General features: G+C 38.0%; 1 protein-coding gene across 2 annotated transcripts in view; it reads left to right on the top strand.

Moving 5' to 3' along the window:
* SLC35F2 (solute carrier family 35 member F2) overlaps positions 1–21,942 on the top strand; it is a 100,880-nt gene that overhangs the window by 56,521 nt on the left and 22,417 nt on the right. Inside the window, exon 1 of one of the 2 annotated variants that reach the window (XM_057490591.1) lies at positions 230–296. The exons of the other annotated variant lie outside the window; for it this stretch is intronic. The gene's annotated coding sequence lies outside the window, so the exon portion shown is untranslated. Of the gene's footprint in view, positions 1–229; positions 297–21,942 lie in introns of those variants that run through there. 2 annotated transcript variants of the gene reach the window in all.

Below are 21,942 nucleotides of genomic sequence, written 5' to 3'. Positions count from 1 at the left end.
CCATGTAGACAGATTTCAGGTTCAGAGGTCCTGCTGACTACTGCCAGGGAATTCCCAGGGCAAAATACCTTTGAAACTGAAATCAGTCCAAGGGAGAAATAAAGTTAAGAAAACAGTTTATTTCTCACAAGCAGCCATCCCTCTTCTTTCTCAGCTCAGCTGCAGAAGAGAGAGCTCTACCCAACCTCTCTGGTCAAGCCCTTGCTTGCCTATGTAATTACCAATTGATATGGAGATGGACTATTTCTTTCCACCCCTTGGACACGCCTGTTGGTATGAAGATGCACTAAAGTCAGGTGAGAGATTCTGGAAATATTGTAATTTTACTTACACTTACATTCGGTTGGGGCCCATCCTAATAGTTTCTTTACTGTTTTTCTTCACTGCTGTATTGTGAATTCCAGGAACTCAGGTACTGTGTCTATTATTTCTCTATATTCCCTGAGCCTGGCACAGTGTGAAGAACCTACTAGGTACTAAGAAGTATTGTGCTGAATTGAACTGAGTGCCCTTAAAATGATGGCCATAAAGGTCACTGTGGGTTGTTAAAGTTGCCTGCCAGGTTGGACTATTTCCACTAAGTGGGCAAAGAAAATTCCTACCTGTTGGTCTCTAGGTAGAAGTCTTGAAGTGGTGTACTACTTCAAAGGCTACCCCATTTCTGGGAAAAAAAGGTACAGGTATGAACTTGATTTAATCATCCCTGAGATAGCAGTGCCCCCACATGGGCTGCAGTGTTCTAGGTGCATTCTCTCCGGTCCATGGGTGCAGTTACCTGCAAATACTTCAAGTGGCTACTCTCTGTAGCCCCACACTACTCTCCGTCTTTGCAGAGGATGTGTGTGTGTGTATGTGTTTTAGGGTTCAGTAACCAATCAGGATGTTGAGTGCTGGCCTCTTCAACTAGCATATTTTTCTGCTTAACTCTAATTTTCTAGAACATTTGAGGTTAGTAGCTTTCTCTCTTACTGGTATAGGATGATATTGTGATGACTGAAGTTGTTACATATTGTAGAAGGTTGTATACTTCAGTGTGTGGACAATAATTATTAAACTGATTGAAGTGTGTTAGGATATATTTACACGCACAATTCCAAGTAAAATGTAAAATAATTCTAATTCACCAATAATTGATTTAATTCTATAACAGTCTGCAGTTATTATGGCAGATATTATCTATTATAAAATATATGTGGAATATAATTTGAAGTCATATTCAGTGATCAGATAAAAGGTCTGGTGCTCATAGAAAGAGATGGCATTAGAATTATCCAACCCATATTTTTGCAGCTTTATCCATTTTCGTCAAATACATGGTTAGAGAGTAAAAAGAAGGGATGGATTCTCTATTTTGAAATTAAAAGAGAATCATGTAGAAGGGAACATAGTGGGCTAGCCAACAGTGTGTGTTGGGGAGGAGATTGTATTTTGTAACTGATCTGCCACTTTTGACTATCATAAGGCAACCCATTACACCTCTCTCAGCCTCAGTTTCTCCATGTGTAACCACACAGCATTGTCAAATGGATCAACAAATGTGATAGGGTATAGAAAAGCTTTTGTAAATTTCAAGGTACTATACATAAAGTGGGATATTCTGATGTGGCCATTCACATGAATGTAATAAATAAATAATACTTGATGAATGCCCTATTGGCAAGTCAAGGAAGCTTTAAGTCAGCAGTTTGGAAACCTTGAATTTTCACTAGAGACCTACAGGTATAAGGAGGTTGGGGCAGAAACAGAAGAGGGAAGGTGAGCTATGAATCTAGTTCGCATGGGATTCAAAATGAGGAGTAAAGCAGTCTTGACTAAAGTCATTCTTGATGTTTTCTTCTGGTCCCTTCACTTTCTCAGTTCTTTTAAGAAAGAACATAGATTTAAAAAAATAAGTTTCTGGTTAGAAAACTTGGTATGAACAAAATGGATAAAGAAGCAAGCTACCAAAAAGTGTCCTATGATCCCACCCAAACTTTGTTAGTCTTGAGGTTCAGTCAGGCAATTTGAGCCATCATCACTCCAGTCATGGACTTCTTACCACTTCCACTAGCAATTTTTGGCTCTAGGCCCTCTCTCATTCTGCAGAGTCAGAACAGAACAGAATAGAATGATTCCAGGAACTAGCAGAAAGGCCCCGAAGTTGAAGTTCATTTGCATTGAAAATATCCTGAGTTACAGTTAAAGTGACTGCACGTAATCCCATGAGTTGCTTGCTGGATCTAGACCTCTACTAAGACCAGTACTAAGCTTGCTCTTCCGTACTTCTGTGGTGTTGTTACGGAATACTGCAAAATTGTATTGCCGAAGGTTGCGTACTTCAGTAGTGTGGACGATATTCAGAAAGGTCTCTTTCTCTAGTGGCATTTTTACACATGCCCACTTCTAGTCTAAGAAATTCAAGATGACATATTGTGACGATTGGTAGAGAAAAAATGTTTTGCTAATTTCAGAAGTGTCCTGTTCCATTATTCTGTATAATAATCATAAATATAAGAAAATATAATGGGTGTTATAAGCTATGGGGCAATTTTTGGCAAAGCTTGCCTCAGTACTTCATAAAATATTGGATTGTGGATTTGGCAAAACTTTAGGAACATGCTTCTAGCATTGAAGGTAAGAAGGCTGACATCTGCACGTCTGCATTTCTGTTCCTTGGTAGAATTTTCCAGTTCCATATGCCTGGAGCATCGTGGCCCATTCTTGGGGTGAACCAGGCTCTAGGTAAAGTGACTCTTGCTGTTCATACTCAAATTTGTACTAGAAAATAAATGTATGAGTTTATAAAGAGAATTGTCAGTGTTGACTTTGACAGCTGGTCACAGTAAGAACATCCCAACAGAAAAATCTACTTAGGAAATAAATGATCTGAAGCTGCTTGGTGAATCTAGCACGAGGACCAAAGACGTGACATGTCCCCCTACCTCACGGCACCATTTCTTCTGCCCTTGGCGTCTGCCTTCCAAGCAGGGAAGATGGATTTGCTAGTGGATAAGGGGATTCCTGTATAGGACTGGGAAACTGTAATAACTCTACAAGTTTCCTTTTTCTGGAATTTTTATTGCCTGGCAGAGTAGACCACTGGCACTCTGTCTCATTGCAATATTCACTGAGACTTATTTTACATTTTCATTTTAAAGTCGAGTGCTGTCGGGTGGTATTTCAGTCGACACATTTCCCAGTTATATGGTAGAGTGGTTTCTTTTTGTCGTCCATGTGGTTGCCCTTGTGCAGATGGGCTAATAGAGGCTTCAGAAACGTCTCTTTCTATGGTGGCATTTTCTTTTTTATCTCTGCAGCAATTCAGCCAGCCCATATTGATTCACAAACTGGATAAACAAAGATGAATATAACATTGTTTCTGCCTTTTAGGCACCTACAACCTACCTGGCAGCCAAATACATACAGTCGTTTTCCTCCACTATGAACCCTTGTGATTATTTTTCTATCAGGAATGAGATATTTTGAAGGCCTTTGAAACTCCTCTAAATTGCATTTGCTAACTAATAAGGAATTTATTTTCTCTTTCTCTTTTAATTATTCAGACACTAAAGCTTCTGGTTAGCAACAGAAAATGAGTGTTACCATGTTTGGTTGGTGCAATTATAGCTGAAAGCAATAAATGTGATGTTTTGGTTTGTCTGAACAGCCTTATCATGGGTAAATATAGGATTTCTGTTAATATCCTTTTTTTTGGTATCATTAATCTACAATTACTTGAGGGACATTATGTTTACTAGACTCCCCCCTTCACCAAGTCCCCCCCACATACCCTATTAGTCACTGTCCATCAGAGTAGTAAGATGCTGTAGAGTCACTACTTGTCTTCTCTGTGTTGCACAGCCCTCCCCATGACCACCCACATTATACACACTAATCATAAGGCCCCTTTTCTTCTTCCCCCACTTCTCCCTCCCTTCCCACCCATCCTCCCGAGTCCCTTTCCCTTTGGTAACTGTTAGTCCTTTCTTGGGTTCTGTGATTCTGCTGCTGTTTTGTTCCTTCAGTTTTTCCTTTGTTTTATATTCCACATACGAGTGAAATCATTTGGTACTTGTCTTTCTCCTCTTGGCTTATTTCACTGAGCATAATACCCTCTAGCTCCATCCATGTTGTTGCAAATGGTAGGATTTGTTTTCTTATGGCTGAATAATATTCCATTGTGTATATGTACCATATCTTCTTTATCCATTCATCTACTGATGGACACTTAGGTTGCTTCAATTTCTTGGCGACTGTAAATAGTGCTGTGATAAACATAGGGCTGCATATATCTTTTTCAAATTGGGCTGCTGAATTCTTAGGGTAAATTCCTAGAAGTGAAATTCCTGGGTCAAATGGTATTTCTATTTTGAGCTTTTTGAGGAACCTCCATACTGCTTTCCACAATGGTTGAACTAATTTACATTCCTACCACCAGTGTAGGAGGGTTCTCCTTTCTCCACAACCTCACCAATATTTGTTGTTGTTTGCTTTTGGATGGTGGCGATCCTTACTGGTGTGAAGTGATGTCTCATTGTGGTTTTAATTTGCATTTCTCTGATAACTAGTGATGTGGAGCATCTTTTCATGTCTCTGTTGGCCATCTGAATTTCTTCTTTGGAGAACTGTCTATTCAGCTCCTCTGCCCAATTTTTAATTGGATTATTTGCTCTTTGTTTGTTGAGGTGCGTGAGCTCTTTATATATTTAGGATGTCAAGCCTTTATCAGATCTGTCATTTGTGAATATATTCTCCCATACAGTAGCTTACCTTTTTGTTCTATTGATGGTGTCCTTTGCTGTACAGAAGCTTTTCAACTTGATGTAGTCCCACTTGTTCATTTTTGCTTTGTTTTCTTTGCCTGGGGAGATATGCTCATGAAGAAGTCGCTCATGTTTATGTCCAAGAGATTTTTGCCTATGTATTTTTCTAAGAGTTTTATGGTTTCATGACTTACATTCAGGTCTTTGATCCATTTTGAATTTACTTTTGTGTATGGGGTTAGACAGTGATCCAATTTTATTCTCTTACATGTAGCTGTCCAGTTTTTCCAACACCATCTGTCATTTCCCCATTGTATGTCCCTGGCTCCTTTATCGAATATTAATTGACCATATATATTTGGGTTAATGTCTGGAGTCTCTAATCTGTTCCACTGGTCTGTGGGTCTGTTCTTGTGCCAGTACCAAACTGTCTTGATTACTGTGGCTTTGTAATAGAGCTTGAAGTTGGGGAGTGAGATCCCCCCGCACTTTATTCTTCTTTCTCAGGATTGCTTTGGCTATTCAGGGTCTTTGGTGTTTCCATATGAATTTTTGAACTATTTGTTCCAGTTTGTTGAAGAATGTTGTTGGTAATTTGATAGAGATGGCATCATATCTGTATATTGCTTTGGCAGGATGGCCATTTTGACAATACTAATTCTTCCTAGCCAAGAACATAGGATGAGTTTCCATTTGTTAGTGTCCTCTTTAGTTTCTCTTAAGAGTGTCTTGTAGTTTTCAGGGTATAGGTCTTTCACTTCCTTGGTTAGGTTTATTCCTAGGTATTTTATTCTTTTTGATGCAATTGTGAATGGAATTGTTTTCCTGATTTCTCTTTCTATTGGTTCATTGTTGGTGTATAGGAAAGCCACAGATTTCTGTGTGTTCATTTTGTGTCCTGCAACTTTGCTGTATTCCAATATCAGTTCTAGTAGTTTTGGAGTGGAGTCTTTAGGGTTTTTTATGTACAATATCATGTCATCTGCAAATAGTGACAGTTTGACTTCTTCTTTACCAATCTGGATTCCTTGTATTTCTTTGTTTTGTCTAATTGCCATGGCTAGGACCTCCAGTATACTATGTTGAATTACAGTAAGGAGAGTGGGCATCCCTGTCTAGTTCCCGATCTCAGAGGAAAAGCTTTCAGCTTCTCGCTGTTCAGTATGATGTTGGCTGTGGGTTTATCATATATGGCCTTTATTATGTTGAGGTACTTGCCCTCTATACCCATTTTGCTGAGAGTTTTTATCATGAATGGATGTTGAATTTTGTCGAATGCATTTTCAGCGTCTATGGAGATGATAGTGTGGTTTTTGCCCTTCTTTTTGTTTATGTGGTGGATGACGTTGATGGATTTTCGAATGTTGTACCATCCTTGCATCCCTGAGATGAATCCCACTGGATCATGGTGTATGATCCTCCTGATGTACTTTTGAATTCGGTTTGCTTATATTCTGTTGAGTATTTTTGCATCTATGCTCATCAGGGATATTGGCCTGTAATTTTCTTTTTTGGTGGGGTCTCTGCCTGATTTTGGTATTAGCGTGATGTTGGCTTCATAGAATGAGTTTGGGAGTATTCCCTCCTCTTCTATTTTTTGGAAAACTTTAAGGAGAATGGGTATTATGTCTTCTCTGTATGTCTGATAAAACTCCGCGATAAATCCGTCTGGCCCGGGAGTTTTGCTCTTGGGTAGTTTTTTGATTACCACTTCAGTTTCATTGCTGGTAATTGGTCTGTTTAGATTTTCTGTTTCTACCTTGCTCAGTCTTGGAAGATTGTATTTTTCTAGGAAGTTGTCCATTTCTTCTAGGTTTCCAGCTTGTTAGCATATAGGTTTTCATAGTACTCTCTAATTATTCTTTGTATTTCTGTGGGGTCCATCTTGATTTTTCCTTTCTCATTTCTGATTCTGTTGATGTGTGTTGACTCTCTTTTCCTCTTAATAAGTCTGTTTAGAGGCTTATCTATTTTGTTTATTTTCTCGAAGAACCAGCTCTTGGTTTCATTGATTTTTGCTATTGTTTTATTCTTCTCAATTTTATTTATTTCTTCTCTGATCTTTATTATATCCCTGCTTCTGCTGACTTTAGGCCTCATTTGTTCTTCTTTTTCCAATTTTGATACTTGTATCTTTAGACTATTCATTTGGGATTCTTCTTCCTTCTTTAAATATGCCTGGATTGCTTTATACTTTCCTCTTTTTTTTTTTTTTTTTTTTATTGAAGGGTAGTTGACAACAGCATTGCATTACATTAGTTTCAGGTGTACAACACAGCGACTCAACATTTATATACATGATATTTCTAGGTACCAGGTATCACCATACCAAGTTGTTACAATATTTTGACTATATTCCTTATGCTATACATTACATCCCGGTTACTTATTTATTTTACAATTGGAAGTGTGTTTATATATATATATATATATATATATTGTGAGGGCATCTCTCATATTTATTGATCAAATAGTTGTTAACCACAACAAATCTCTGTATATGGGGGTCAATACTCAATGCACAATCATTAATCCACCCCAAGCCCAATTTTCGTCAGTCTTCAATCTTCTGATGCAAAACGAACAAATTCTTACATGGAGTACAAATTCTTACATAGTGAATAAGTTACATGGTGAACAGTGCAAGGGCAGTCATCACAGAAGCTTTCGGTTTTGTTAATGCATTATGAACTATACACAGTCAGTTCAAATATGAATATTCATTTGATTTTTAAACCTGATTTATATGTGGATACCACATTTCTCTATTATTATTATTTTTAATAAAATGCTGAAGTGGTAGGTAGATACGAGATAAAGGTAGAAAACAGAGTTTAGTGTTGTAAGAGAGCAAATGTAGATGATCAGGTGTGTGCCTGTAGACTATGTGTTAATCCAAGCTAGACCAGGGCAATAAACATCCATGTATGCAGAAGATTTCTCTCAGAACATGAGGGGGGAGGTTCTAAGCCTCACCTCTGCTGCACCCCATTTTCTCAATAGATGGCCCCCTGCGACTGTGCCTGTCTTAGGTTGTTCCTCCCTTGAGGAATCTTACCCGTCTCTGGCTAACCAGTCGTCTTCCGGGGCCATACAGGGAAATGTTAAGTTGGTAAGTGAGAGAGAAGCCTTATCGTTTGAAAAGGTTAGCTTTTTACTTCTTTGCATATTTATGCCCTGTGGCTTCTATGCCCAACATTTGTCTTGAGGTGTCTTTACCACTTGGAAGAATTATGATACTCGGTAAATTCGACATGTGGCACGAGTTCTATTTAAAGGTTGTGATTAGGTAGGAAGAAGAAAAGCTACAGAAGTAGCAGGCAGAAGAAAACCTGGGAAGATTGATTATTTCTTTGACATATCTTCTTGTAGAGTAACTTCAGCATGGATAGGTTTTAAACGACTAATTAAATTGTGCACACACATTAACATAATAGGAATATAGTTACCTAACCAAAGCATACCTGTAATTACCAGCCATCTCCATTGAAACCAAGAAAACCAGTTAGGCACCTTAGGCATTTGTGAAAACTTATCTATGATATGGTGGGTATTGTCCGGCTGAACTTAAACAGTCTGAGAGAATTCAGATAAACTAGAACAACCCATTCCTGGGGACTGTTCACATCCCATATGTTCTTTTAACGATAAATAGTCTGTGGTTGTAAGATTTTGGAGTGCTACAATTTGCACTTCTCCTAATTCTTGGTTGAGATCCAACAGTGTAGATCCAGTCCAATTTTTGTTTTACTGCATGCACAGGCCAGCTTAGATATCTCCTTCATCTTTCCCATGGCAAGTCCAGGAACTGGTGGGATGAGTGCATCTACACCTGTGACAGTGCGTGGATCTTTGTTGAAGTTTTTTTTTTTTTTTTTTTTTTCTGATCATCTTCTGTCATGAGTCTTCCCGAGAGTGCTGATGTTGGAAGTTCTTTTTCATATCGTATCTTAGTTCATTTTCGGGGTAGCCAAATTAGGCTTTGATCCTCTGTATAAACACAAACAGACCCTTTGCCTACACTTTTATATGTCCTTTATATCATTGTGTAGAACTCATTAGAGGTCACCACATAGGCACTGCATTTTTTTTTTAAATCATTAATCTACACTTACATGACGAATACTTTGTTTACTAGGCTCTCCCCTATGCCAGGTCCCCCCTATATACTCCTTTACAGTCACTGTCCATCAGCGTAGCAACCTGTTGTAGAATCACTACTTGTCTTCTCTGTGTTGTACAGCCCTCCCCTTTCTCCCACCCCGCTATGGATGCTAATCTTAATACCCCTCTTTTTCTGCCCCCCCTTATCCCTCCCTACCCACCCATCCTCCCCAGTCCCTTTCCCTTTGGTACCTGTTAGTCCATTCTTGAGTTCTGTGATTCTGCTGCTGTTTTGTTCCTTCAGTTTTTCCTTTGTTCTTATATTCCACAGATGAGTGAAATCATTTGGTATTTCTCTTTCTCTGCTCAGCTTGTTTCACTGAGCAAAATACCCTCCAGCTCCATCCATGTTGCTGCAAATGGTTGGATTTGCCCTTTTCTTATGGCTGAGTAGTATTCCATTGTGTATATGTACCACATCTTCTTTATCCATTCATCTATCGATGGACATTTAGGTTGCTTCCAATTCTTGGCTATTGTAAATAGTGCTGCGATAAACATAGGGGTACATTGGTCTTTCTCATACTTGATTGCTGCATTCTTAGGGTAAATTCCTAGGAGTGCAATTCCTGGGTCAAATGGTATGTCTGTTTTGAGCATTTTGATGTATCTCCATACTGCTTTCCACAATGGTTGAACAAGTTTACATTCCCACCAGCAGTGTAGGAGGGTTCCCCTTTCTCCACAGCCTCGCCAACATTTGTTGTTGTTTGTCTTTTGGATGGCAGCCATCCTTACTGGTGTGAGGTGATACCTCATTGTAGTTTTAATTTGCATTTCTCTGAGAATTAGCGATGTGGAGCATCTTTTCATGTGTCTGTTGGCCATCTGTATTTCTTTTTTGGAGAACCATCTGTTCAGTTCCTTTGCCCATTTTTTAATTGGGTTATTTGTTTTTTGTTTGTTGAGGCGTGTGAGCTCTTTATATATTCTGGACGTCAAGCCTTTATCGGATGTGTCATTTTCAAAGATATTCTCCCATACTGTAGGGTTCCTTTTTGTTCTATTGATGGTGTCTTTTGCTGTACAGAAGCTTTTCAGCTTAATATAGTCCCACTTGTTCATTTTTGCTGTTGTTTTCCTTGCCCGGGGAGATATGTTCAAGAAGAGGTCACTCATGTTTATGTCTAAGAGGTTTGTGCCTATGTTTTCTTCCAAGAATTTAATGGTTTCATGACTTACATTCAGGTCTTTGATCCATTTTGAGTTTACTTTTGTATATGGGGTTAGACGATGGTCCAGTTTCATTCTCCTACATGTAGCTGTCCAGTTTTGCCAGCACCATCTGTTGAAGAGACTGTCATTTCGCCATTGTATGTCCATGGCTCCTTTATCAAATATTAATTGACCATATATGTCTGAGTTAATGTCTGGATTGTCTAGTCTGTTCCATTGGTCTGTGGCTCTGTTCTTGTGCCAGTACCAAATTGTCTTGATTACTATGGCTTTATAATAGAGCTTGAAGTTGGGGAGTGAGATCCCCCCTACTTTATTCTTCTTTCTCAGGATTGCTTTGGCTATTCGGGGTCTTTGGTGGTTCCATATGAATTTTTGAATTATTTGTTCCAGTTCTTTGAAGAATGTTGCTGGTAGTTTCATAGGGATTGCATCAAATCTGTATATTGCTTTGGGCAGGATGGCCATTTTGACGATATTAATTCTTCCAGCCATGAGCATGGGATGCGTTTCCATCTGTTAGTGTCCCCTTTAATTTCTTTTAAGAGTGACTTGTAGTTTTCAGAATATAAGTCTTTCACTTCTTTGGTTAGGTTTATTCCTAGGTATTTTATTTTTTTTTGATGCAATTGTGAATGGAGTTGTTTTCCTGATTTCTCTTTCTGTTGGTTCATTGTTGGTATATAGGAAAGCCACAGATTTCTGTGTGTTGATTTTGTATCCTGCAACTTTGCTGTATTCCGATATCAGTTCTAGTAGTTCTGGGGTGGAGTCTTTAGGGTTCTTTATGTACAGTATCATGTCATCTGCAAATAGTGACAGTTTGACTTCTTCTTTGCCAATCTGGATTCCTTGTATTTTTTTGTTTGTCTGATTGCCGTGGCTAGGACCTCTAGTACAATGTTAAATAACAGTGGGGAGAGTGGGCATCCCTGTCTAGTTCCCGATCTCAGCGGAAATGCTTTCAGCTTCTCGCTATTCAATATAATGTTGGCTGTGGGTTTTTCATAGATGGCCTTTATTATGTTGAGGTACTTGCCCTCTATTCCCATTTTGCTGAGAGTTTTTATCATGAATGGATGTTGAACTTTGTCAAATGCTTTTTCAGCATCTATGGAGATGATCATGTGGTTTTTGTCTTTCTTTTTGTTGATGTGGTGGATGATATTGATGGACTTTCGAATGTTGTGCCATCCTTGCATCCCTGGGATGAATCCCACTTGGTCATGGTGTACAATGGTTTTGATGTATTTTTGAATTCGGTTTGCTAAAATTTTGTTGAGTATTTTTGCGTCTACGTTCATCAGGGATATTGGTCTGTAGTTTTCTTTTTTGGTGGGGTCTTTGCCTGGTTTTGGTAGTAGGGTGATGTTAGCTTCATAGAATGAGTTTGGGAGTCTCCCCTCCTCTTCTATTTCTTGGAAAACTTTAAGGAGAATGGGTATTATGTCTTCCCTGTATGTCTGATAAAATTCCGAGGTAAATCCATCTGGCCCGGGGGTTTTGTTCTTTGGTAGTTTTTTGATTACCACTTCAATTTCGTTGCTGGTAATTGATCTGTTTAGATTTTCTGTTTCTTTCTGGGTCAGTCTTGGAAGGTTGTATTTTTCTAGGAAGTCGTCCATTTCTCCTAGGTTTCCCAGCTTGTTAGCATATAGGTTTTCATAGTAGTCTCTAATAATTCTTTGTATTTCTGCGGGATCTGTTGTGATTTTTCCTTTCTCATTTCTGATACTGTTGATTTGTGTTGACTCTCTTTTCCTCTGAATAAGTCTGGCTAGAGGCTTATCTATTTTGTTTATTTTCTCGAAGAACCAGCTCTTGGTTTCATTGATTTTTGCTATTGTTTTATTCTTCTCAATTTTATTTATTTCTTCTCTGATCTTTATTATGTCCCTCCTTCTGGTGACCTTAGGCCTCATTTGTTCTTCTTTTTCCAATTTTGATAGTTGTGACATTAGACCGTTCATTTGGGATTGCTCTTCCTTTTTTAAATATGCTTGGAGTGCTATATACTTTCCTATTAAGACTGCTTTTGCTGCGTCCCACAGAAGTTGGGGATTAGTGTTGTTGTTGTCATTTGTTTCCATATATTGCTGGATCTCCATTTTGATTTGGTCATTGATCCATTGATTATTTAGGAGCGTGTTGTTTAGCCTCCATGTGTTTGTGAGCCTTTTTGCTTTCTTTGAACAGTTTATTTCTAGTTTTATACCTTTGTGATCTGAGAAGTTGCTTGGTAGAATTTCAGTGTTTTTGAGTTTACTGAGGCTCTTTTTGTGGCTTAGTATGTTGTCTATTCTGGATAATGTTCCATGTGCAATTGAGGAGAATGTATATCCTGTTGCTTTTGGGGGTAGAGTTCTATAGATGTCTACTAGTTCCATCTGTTCTAGTGTGTTGTTTAGTGCCTCTGTGTCCTCACTTATTTTCTGTCTGGTGGATCTGTCCTTTGGAGTGAGTGGTGTATTGATGTCTACTAAAATAAATGCATTGCATTCTATTTTCTCCTTTAATTCTGTTAGTTTTTATTTCACATATGCTGGTGCTCCTGTATTGGGTGCATATATATTTATAATGGTTATACCCTCTTGTTCGTTTGACCCCTTAATCATTATATAATGTCCTTCTTTATCTCTTGTGACTTTCTTTGTTTTGAAATCTATTTTGTCTGATAGTAGCAGTGCAACACCTGCTTTTTTCTCCTTGTTGTTTGCATGAAATATCTTTTTCCATCCCTTTACTTTTAGTCTGTGCATGTCTTTGGGTTTGAGGTGAGTCTCTTGTAAGCAGCATATAGATGGGTCTTGCTTTTAGATCCATTCTATTACTCTTTGTCTTTTGATTGATGCATTCAGTCCATTTACATTTAGGGTGATTATTGAAAGATATGTACTTATTGCCATTGCAGGCTTTAGATTCGTGGTTACGAAAGGTTCAAGGTTAGCTTCTTTACTATCTTACTGTCTAACTTAACTAACTTATTGAGCTATTATAAACACAGTCTGATGATTCTTTACTTCTCTCCCTTCTTATTCCTCCTCCTCCATTCTTTCTTTGTTAGGTGTATTTTTTCTTTTTTACTTTTTTTTTGTGTGTGTGCTCTTTTGTGTTTCCCTTGACTGCTTTTGTGGGTAGTTGATTTTATTTTTTGACTTTAGTTAGTATTTGATTGTTCCACTTTCTTTGTTGTGATTTTATTTTCTCTGGTGACATCTGTTTAGCCTTAGCAGTGCTTCCATCTAGAGCAGTCCCTCTAAAATACCCTGTAGAGGTGATTTGTGGGGGGCAAATTCCCTCAACTTTTGCTCTTCTGGGAATTGTTTAATCCGTCCTTCATATTTAAATGATAATCGTGCTGGATACAGTATCCTTGGTTCAAGGTCCTTTTGTTTCATTGCATTAAATATATCATGCCATTCTCTTCTGGCCTGTAAGGTTTCTGTTGAGAAGTCTGATGATAACCTGATGGGTTTTTCTTTGTAGGTGACCTTTTTTCTCTCTCTGGCTGCCTTTAATATTCTGTCCTTGTCCTTGATCTTTGCCATTTTAATTATTATGTGTCTTGGTGTTTTCCTCCTTGGGTCCCTTCTGTTGGGAGTTCTGTGTGGTATGAACAATTATTTCCTCCCCCAGTTTGTAGAAGTTCTCAGCAATTATTTCTTCAAAGACACTTTCTATCCCTTTTTCTCTCTCTTCTTCTTCTTCTGGTACTCCTATAATGCAGATCTTGTTCCGTTTTGATTGGTCACATATTTCTCTTAATATTCTTTCATTTCTGGAGATCCTTTTATCTCTCTTTGGGTCAGCTTCTCTGTGTTCCTGTTCTCTGATTTCTATTCCATTAATGGTCTCTTGCATCTCATCCATTCTGCTTTTAAGTCCTTCCAGAGATTGTTTTGTTTCTGTATTCTCCCTCCTTAGCTCTTGCACATTTCTCTGCAGGTCCATCAGCATGGTTATAACCTTTATTTTGAATTCTTTTTCAGGAAGATTGGTTAAATCTATCTCCTCAGATTCCCTCTCAGTGGAGGATGTCTGTGTTAGTCTGGCCTGTGTCAAATTCTGCCTTTTCATGGCGATAGAGGTAGTCATAAGCAGTTGGCACGTGTGTCAGCTGGGAGAACCAAGACCCTTTCCACTTGCTCCTGGCCTTCCTTTCCTGGGAGAACAGCTACCCCTAGTGGCTTGCTGGGCAGCTGCACACAGACGGGGTCTGTGATTCTTGCCCAGGTCACTGTGGAGCTCCACGTGGTTGCTGTGGGTGTGGCCAGCCTCAGCTGCTGCTCTGCTATGGTAGGGCCTCACCAGAGGGGGAACAGGCAGGAAGCTGTTTATTGCCATGAGGGGCCTCCGAGCTGCGCTGCCACCCAGGGGTTAGGGCGCTCAGAGTTCCCTGGGATTCCCAGTTGCTGGGCTGACTGTGCCGGGACGTTTCCGTCCAGCTGTGAGGCCCCTGTCCCTTTAAGACTTTCAAAAAGCACTCGCTTTTCTTTTGTCCCAGGGGCACCTGCTGTGGGGACCCGCTCGCAGGTCTTACTGTTCCATTTCCCTAGTTTCCAGCACCCCACGCACTGTGTGTCTGCCCTCCCAGTGCGGATGGCCAGGGCTGGGTGTTTAGCAGTCCTGGGCTCCCTGTCCCTCCCCACTCTGACTCCTCTCCTCCTGCAGGGATCTGGGGTGAGGGGCGCTAGGGTCCCACCGGGCTGGGGCTTGTATCTTATCCTCTTCATTAAGCGCTGGGTTCTCGCAGGTGTAGATGTAGCCTGGCTGTTGTCCTATATCTTCTGGTCTCTCTTTTAGGAATAGTTGTATTTGTTGTATTTTCAAAAATAAGTATGTTTTTGGGAGGAGATTTCCTCTGTCCTACTCATGCCACCATCTTGGATCCTCCCTTAATATCTTTAAAAAATCTTTATTATGGAAATGTTCAAGTAGAGACTATTACTGTGATGTACCACCATCCAGTTTCAGTAATTACCAACTTGCCTTATTTATTTATACTTCTCCACTTCATCCCTCCTGGATTATTTTAAAGTAAGTCTCAGGCATAATGGAGTTTCATGCAGAAGTTTTTCAATATAAATTACTAAAAGAAAAGAATTTTAAAAACATTGTCATAATAACATTATTCCACCTAAATATTGACAATAATTCCTGAATATCAAGTATCTAGTCCATGTTCAAATTACCCCAATTATCACATAATCTTAAAAATTGTTAAAATCAAGATGCACATAAGCCTCATACATATCATCTCCTCTGTAGGCTTCCTCATCCTCTTGCTTTTTTTTTTTCTTGTGGTTTATTTTAAAAGAAACAATTCATTTGTTATGTATTTTCCACATTCTGGGTTTTGATGACTGTATCTTTCTGGCAGGTTTACAGTTATTGTTTTTAGGGGTATAAAATAAAACAAATAGGATTTTTATGGAAACCAGTATCTATATAGGTATTAAACTATTAAAAACATTGTGGTATATATTAATATGTATCATTTAAAAAAACCTATTAAGTAACAATATCTCATAATAGGTCATTAACTACCATGATTTTGCAGTAGTGATGTATGTAAATGATATTTTGAAATTTCAGCCACAATTGTCACATGACATGAAAATTCAAATTCTTTGGCAGTGAAGTCATAGGTACTGCTGGTACTACTATAGTTAATTGCCTACGTTCATAATTGAAGGACTATTAAACTTTAGTTACATGTTACTGAAATCAGGATGTATTTTTTTCCCATCCAAGTTCATAGATTCCCTAGAATATTGTCATGTACCTGGTCAATGGACGTGTATTAAAAACCTTGTAGCCCTATCTTTTTTGGCAAGACTATTTCATATATACAGTGAACTGCCATTAGGATGTGCATAATGTTTGTGTGCCCTTCTTTTTGTTAAACTGTAATTAGGAGTTATTGAGGTTTATTGCCTAGATTTCATTATTTTATTAGGGGTTGTAAAATGATATTCTGTTTCTGTCATTCCATTTTTATTTGTTATCCACATATTTCTACAAACTCCCTGTCATCAACTCATTACCCTGGGGTGTCATTTCTACAGGAAGGGCAGCAAAAATGCTTGCTTTATTCACAGGATTAAATAATTAATGGGTCATCCTCCAAAGATGACCAATGAGTTTTATTTTTTTTTTAAATTTAAGTATTGTTATTAACCCATGGATTTAAACATGTTGGAGGTATTTCAACCCATTGCAGTTATTCTTATGGGTGCCCAGAACATCTTTTTGTCCCGATTCCACTAGCCTTTGATAGGTTTCTTGTCATTTTTTGTGACAAAGCAGTCCAGGATGATTTTGTACATTTTTTGCCCCAGGTTGGAAATCAGCCATTCGCCATCATCCTCATGCTTTGTGGTGGAAATAGTACTTAGTTGCACTGGGAGTATTCATGATTGTTGCTTGATTGTTGTTTCAGGGCTTTTAAGTGGGCAGACATAGGAAATAAGTATTTAAAAAAATAAAATGCCTTATGAGTTTGAACTTTCAATAAAGTTTGGGACTCTCAGGTTTTTAACTTAACCCCTTTAATCTTTCATCTTCATCTTCTTTTTCCTGTGCCCAAAATGAATACATCAATGAAATTTATTTGCTTTATTCCACAGTAAATACACATAGTATCAAAATAATATCAACACTACCTCCAAGCAGTTTAAGATATTTTACAGTTCTTATTGTTCCTGTGGTATACTCTAGTAGGAATGTATTGTCAAATAAGTGTTTTTTTTTCTTTTAAGTAGTTTATTTGAAATGGCTTTTTTTTTTTTTTGTAGATAATTATTTTTTATTGAAGGGTAGTTGACAACAGTATTACATTACATTAGTTTCAGGTGTACAACATAGTGATTCAACATTTATATACATGACAATTCTAGGTACCAGCTATCACCATACCAAGCTGTTACAATATCTTGACTATATTCCTTATGCTATACATTACATCCCGGTTACTTATTTATTTTACCATTGGAAGTGAGTACTTTTTTTTTTTTGTGAGGGCATCTCTCATATTTATTGATCAAATGGTTGTTAACAATAATAAAATTCTGTATAGGGGAGTCAATGCTCAATGCACAATCATTAATACACCCCAAGCCTAATTTTCGTCAGTCTCCAATCTTCTGAGGCATAACAAACAAGTTCTTACATGGAGAACAAATTCTTCCATAGTGAATAAGTTACATGGTGAACAGTACAAGGGCAGTCATCACAGAAACTTTCGGTTTTGCTCATGCATTATGAACTATAAACAGTCAGTTCAAATATGAATACTCATTTGATTCTTATACTTGATTTATATGTAGATACCACATTTCTCTCTTTATTATTATTATTTTTAATAAAATGCTGAAGTGGTAGGTAGATACAAGATAAAGGTAGAAAACATAGTTTAGTGTTGTAAGAGAGCAAATGTAGATGATCAGGTGTGTGCCTGTAGACTATGTGTTAATCCAAGCTAGACAAGGGCAATAACACATCCACGTATGCAGAAGGTTTCTCTCAGAACAGAGGGGGTGAGGTTCTAAGCCTCACCTCTGTTGATCCCCAATTTCTCACCTGATGACCCCCCTGCGACTGTGCCTGTCTTAGGTTGTTCCTCCCTTGAGGAATCTTACCCGTCTCTGGCTAATCAGTCATCTTCCGGGGCCATACAGGGAAATGCAAAGTTGGTAAGTGAGAGAGAAGCCTTATTGTTTGAAATGGTTAGCTTTTTATTTCTTTGCATATTTATGCCCTGTAGCTTCTATGCCCAGCATTTGTCTTGAGGTATCTTTACCACTTGGAAGAATTATGATACTCGGTAAATTTGATATAAGGCACGAATTCTATTTAAGGGTTGTAATTGGGAAGGTAGAAGAAAAGCTATAGAAGTAGCAGGCGGCAGAAAACATGGGAAGATTGATTATTTCTTTGACATATCTTCTTGTAGAATAACTTCAGCATATATAGGTTTTAAGCTACTACTTAAATTGCGCACACACATTAACATAATAGGAGTATAGTTACATAACCAAAGCATATCTGTAATTACCAACCATCTCCAGTGAAACCAAGAAAACCAGTTAGGCACCTTAGGCATTTGTGAAAACTTATCTATGATATGGTGGATATTGTTCAACTGAACTTGAACAGTCTGAGAGAAATCAAACAAATTAAAACAACCCATTCCTGGGGACTGTTCACATGCCATATGTTCTTTTAACAATAAATAGTTTGTAGTTGTAAGACTTTGGAGCGCTACAATTTGCACTTCTCCTAATTCTTGATTGAGTTCCAACAGTATAGATCCAGTCAAATTTGTTGTTTTACTGTATGCACAGGCCAGCTTAGATATCTTCTTCATTCCCATGGCAAGTCCAGGAACTGGTGGGATGAGTGCATCTACAGCTGTAGCAGTGCGTGGATCTTTGTTGGGGTTTTTTGATGATCATCTTCTGGCATGAGTCTTCCCGAGAGTGCTGATGTTGGAAGTTCTTTTTCATATCGTATCTCAGTTCATTTTTGGGGTAGCCCAATTAGGCTTTGATCCTCTTTATAAACACAACTAGACCCTTTGCCTACACTTTTATATGCCCTTTATACCCTTGTGTAGAACTCATTGGAGGTTACCACACAGGAACTGCCCTTTTTTTTTTTTTGGTTTCACTAATCTACACTTACATGACGAATATTATGTTTACTAGGCTCTCCCCTATACCAGGTCCCCCCTATAAACTCCTTTACAGTCACTGTCCATCAGCATCGCAAAATGTTGTAGAATCACTATTTGCCTTCTCTGTGTTGTACAGCCCTCCCTTTTCTCCTACCCCCCCCATGCCTGCTAATCTTAATACCCCCCTACTTCTCCCCCCCCTTATCCCTCCCTACCCACCCATCCTCCCCAGTTCCTTTCCCTTTGGTACCTGTTAGTCCATTCTTGAGTTCTGTGATTCTGCTGCTGTTTTGTTCCTTCAGTTTTTCCTTTATTCTTATATTCCACAGATAAGTGAAATCATTTGGTATTTCTCTTTCTCCACTTGGCTTGTTTCAAAATTAGTGTGTTTTAGAGTCACTTGAAATAATCCTCTTCATTTGGTTTTGTTACCAGTTTAAAACATCTTTAAGTTCGTTTAAAATTTTTGTTTTTTATTTTAGATGTAGCTTTTTAAATCTAATTTTTGTTTTATAATTATGTAAAATATTTACATGGCTCTTAAGACAAATCTAGAAAAGAAGGTATATTTAGACATGCACTGTTTACTTTTGTGACCTATAGATTACTTTAAAAACAGTTTTTGTTTTATCTTTCCATTAAAAATATTAACAAATATAAGTCAGTGTTAGCATTCCATACCCTTTTTTCTCCACATTTGCTTCTTTTTTAAGGATATCCTGCAGTCATTTTATCAGTGTATAGAAATATTTGCCTTGCTATTTGTGGCTCTGTGTTTATTCAGCTAGTCCCCTATTGTTAGACACTCAGTTTTTTTCTTTAGTCTTTTATAAATAGTCCTGCCATGAATAGTGTGTATATGGGTCTTTTATGTTTTTACCAGAGTATCTTTGGGATATATTCCTGGAAGTAAAATTGATAGAAATTGCCTCCTTACCCCCACCCCTGCCCCAGTAAGGATTGTACCATTTTGCGTTCTTACCAGCAATAGTCAGAAGTACCGTTAAGCTCTTTGAAATGTCAAAAAGAGCTCCTGAACAGCCCATGGATTTCTAGCTGAGAGACCTCAGAATTGGAAGCACTGCTCTAAAGCCTTCCTACTTAGTGTGGTCCATGGACCAGCAGCCCTGGCATCCCCTAAGAGCTGGTTTGAAATGCAAAATCTCAGGCTTCCCTCCAAACCTGCTGAATCAGCACATGCAATTTGGCAATTGTTCAGGCGATTCATAACACATTAAGATTTGAGAAGCACTGGTTTAGAGCTGTGCTCTTCAATACCGTAGCTATGAGCCACACGTGGCTATTTAAATTAAAATGAATTACAGCGAAATAAAGTGAAAAATACAGGTCTTCATTCACGCCACTAGCTGCATTCCAAGTGCTCAAGAGCCACCTGTCCAGCATTTCCATTGCTGCAGTAACTTCTGTTGCATGATGCTGGGCCAGGCTACACTGTGCAGTATGGTAGCCTCTGGCCACATAATATTGCTACTTCCATTTAAGTTGAAGTTACATAATATTAAAAATTCAGTTCTTCATTAACATTAGTCCTATTTCAAGTACTGAATTGCTACCTGTGGCTAGAGGCTACTGTATTGGATGGTGCGTATACAGAACAAGTATTTCCATCAACTCAGGAAGTTCTGTTGGACAGCTCTGGTTTCCAAGAGACTGGGTGAGCCAGAGGAAGGACGGAAGGAAAATAAATTCACTGAATGCCTAAGGTAGTAGATAATTTTACACAGGTTACATCCATTGATCCTTAAACCCATACATGTAGTATTACACCCATTATAAAAAAAAAAGAAACAGTTTTTGAGAGCAGCTAACTAACTTACTCAACTTTGTAACACAAATAAGGGGTGGAGTTAAGCCCTCTGACTCAGAGTTCAGGGTTCTTTCCACCGTGTTCACTGAGAATACTCCATTCTCAAAGTCCATGTCTGGGTGCAGTCTCTGTTAGCCTTTTACAAAATAAAACGTGATACAAATCATTGTTTTCACTTGCCTGCACTTGTTTATTTTCTCTTTCATGTTTCAAATTTAAATCGAGACCTCAGTTTTATCTAACCCCTGAGCTCATATTCATTCCACTCTAACATTCCTTGAGTTTACTTTTAAGTGTCTCCTATCTATAATATTTGCCTACCTTGCATTTTAACATTATGACATCTTAGTAATTCACTATGGCTTCTATTCCTTAATTTAAAAACATTTAACATTTTATTTACTAGAGTAAATAGGACATAACCCAGTGAGGGAAAGAAACACACATTTCCTTCCTTTCCTTGCTTGCCTTCTTTTAAGGTAATAATATATACTACTACATATTCTATTCTTTGCAGTTTGGCTTTCTTAGCCACTTTGAGTTTTGACTATGCCTTCATTACATTAGAATGTGGGTTCTTCCAAACTGCTAGCTGTATATGCTTATTAGAATTAGATAATACATTAATGGTTAAAATTTTTCAACCATAGAAATGTAGATATGGAAAGGATATATAACAGGTCATCTAGGCTGCTTCTCACTGTATGAAGAAAAACTGCATTTATTTTCTGGCTTGCTTCTAATAGTAATAGAATAGCTCTAGTATAGACACTGGATAATCTCTGTGCTAAATGTGAGGATTTTGTCTAAATGAATATTTCTTGTCAAATTTGTAATAGTATTTTTATAGAAGTGCTGGGAGTTATTATCTTGTACTAGGTATTTAAAGGTGACAGATGTGATGGATTTTAAAATTTCCCCAATGAAGCTATGCTCCACAGAAGTCTTCTATCTCTAATACTAAATCCTGCCTTTAGCCAACAATATGTAACCTAGCAGCCCAGATTTATTGAGACATAAAGTGAAGAAAAATATGTGATTTGCATGCAAACAATGCATTTTATGAGTCATTTGGAACTCTTTATTTCTTCAAATAAAGGGGATAGAATAATTCAGTCATTTGCCATCTTCACTGCATATTAGACTTAGTTAGGGGGCTTTTAAAATGGACTGATACTTGGACCCTAACTCTTAAGAATCTGATTCAACTGATTTGGGCTGGGATCAGTAATTTTTTAAATCCCCCAATGAATTTGTAAATATACAGCTAAGTAGAGAGGACTGCTGGTCTCACTGGATATTGCAAATGAATAAGAGCTAAAGAAACGAATCAGTCCCGTCATTGTGTCTCATGT

Source organism: Manis pentadactyla, chromosome 13, assembly GCF_030020395.1.
Source record: "Manis pentadactyla isolate mManPen7 chromosome 13, mManPen7.hap1, whole genome shotgun sequence".
Taxonomy (NCBI): Eukaryota; Metazoa; Chordata; class Mammalia; order Pholidota; family Manidae; genus Manis; species Manis pentadactyla.
The sequence above is the reverse complement of the archived record's forward strand: the minus strand, read 5'-3'. Positions and strand labels throughout refer to the sequence as shown.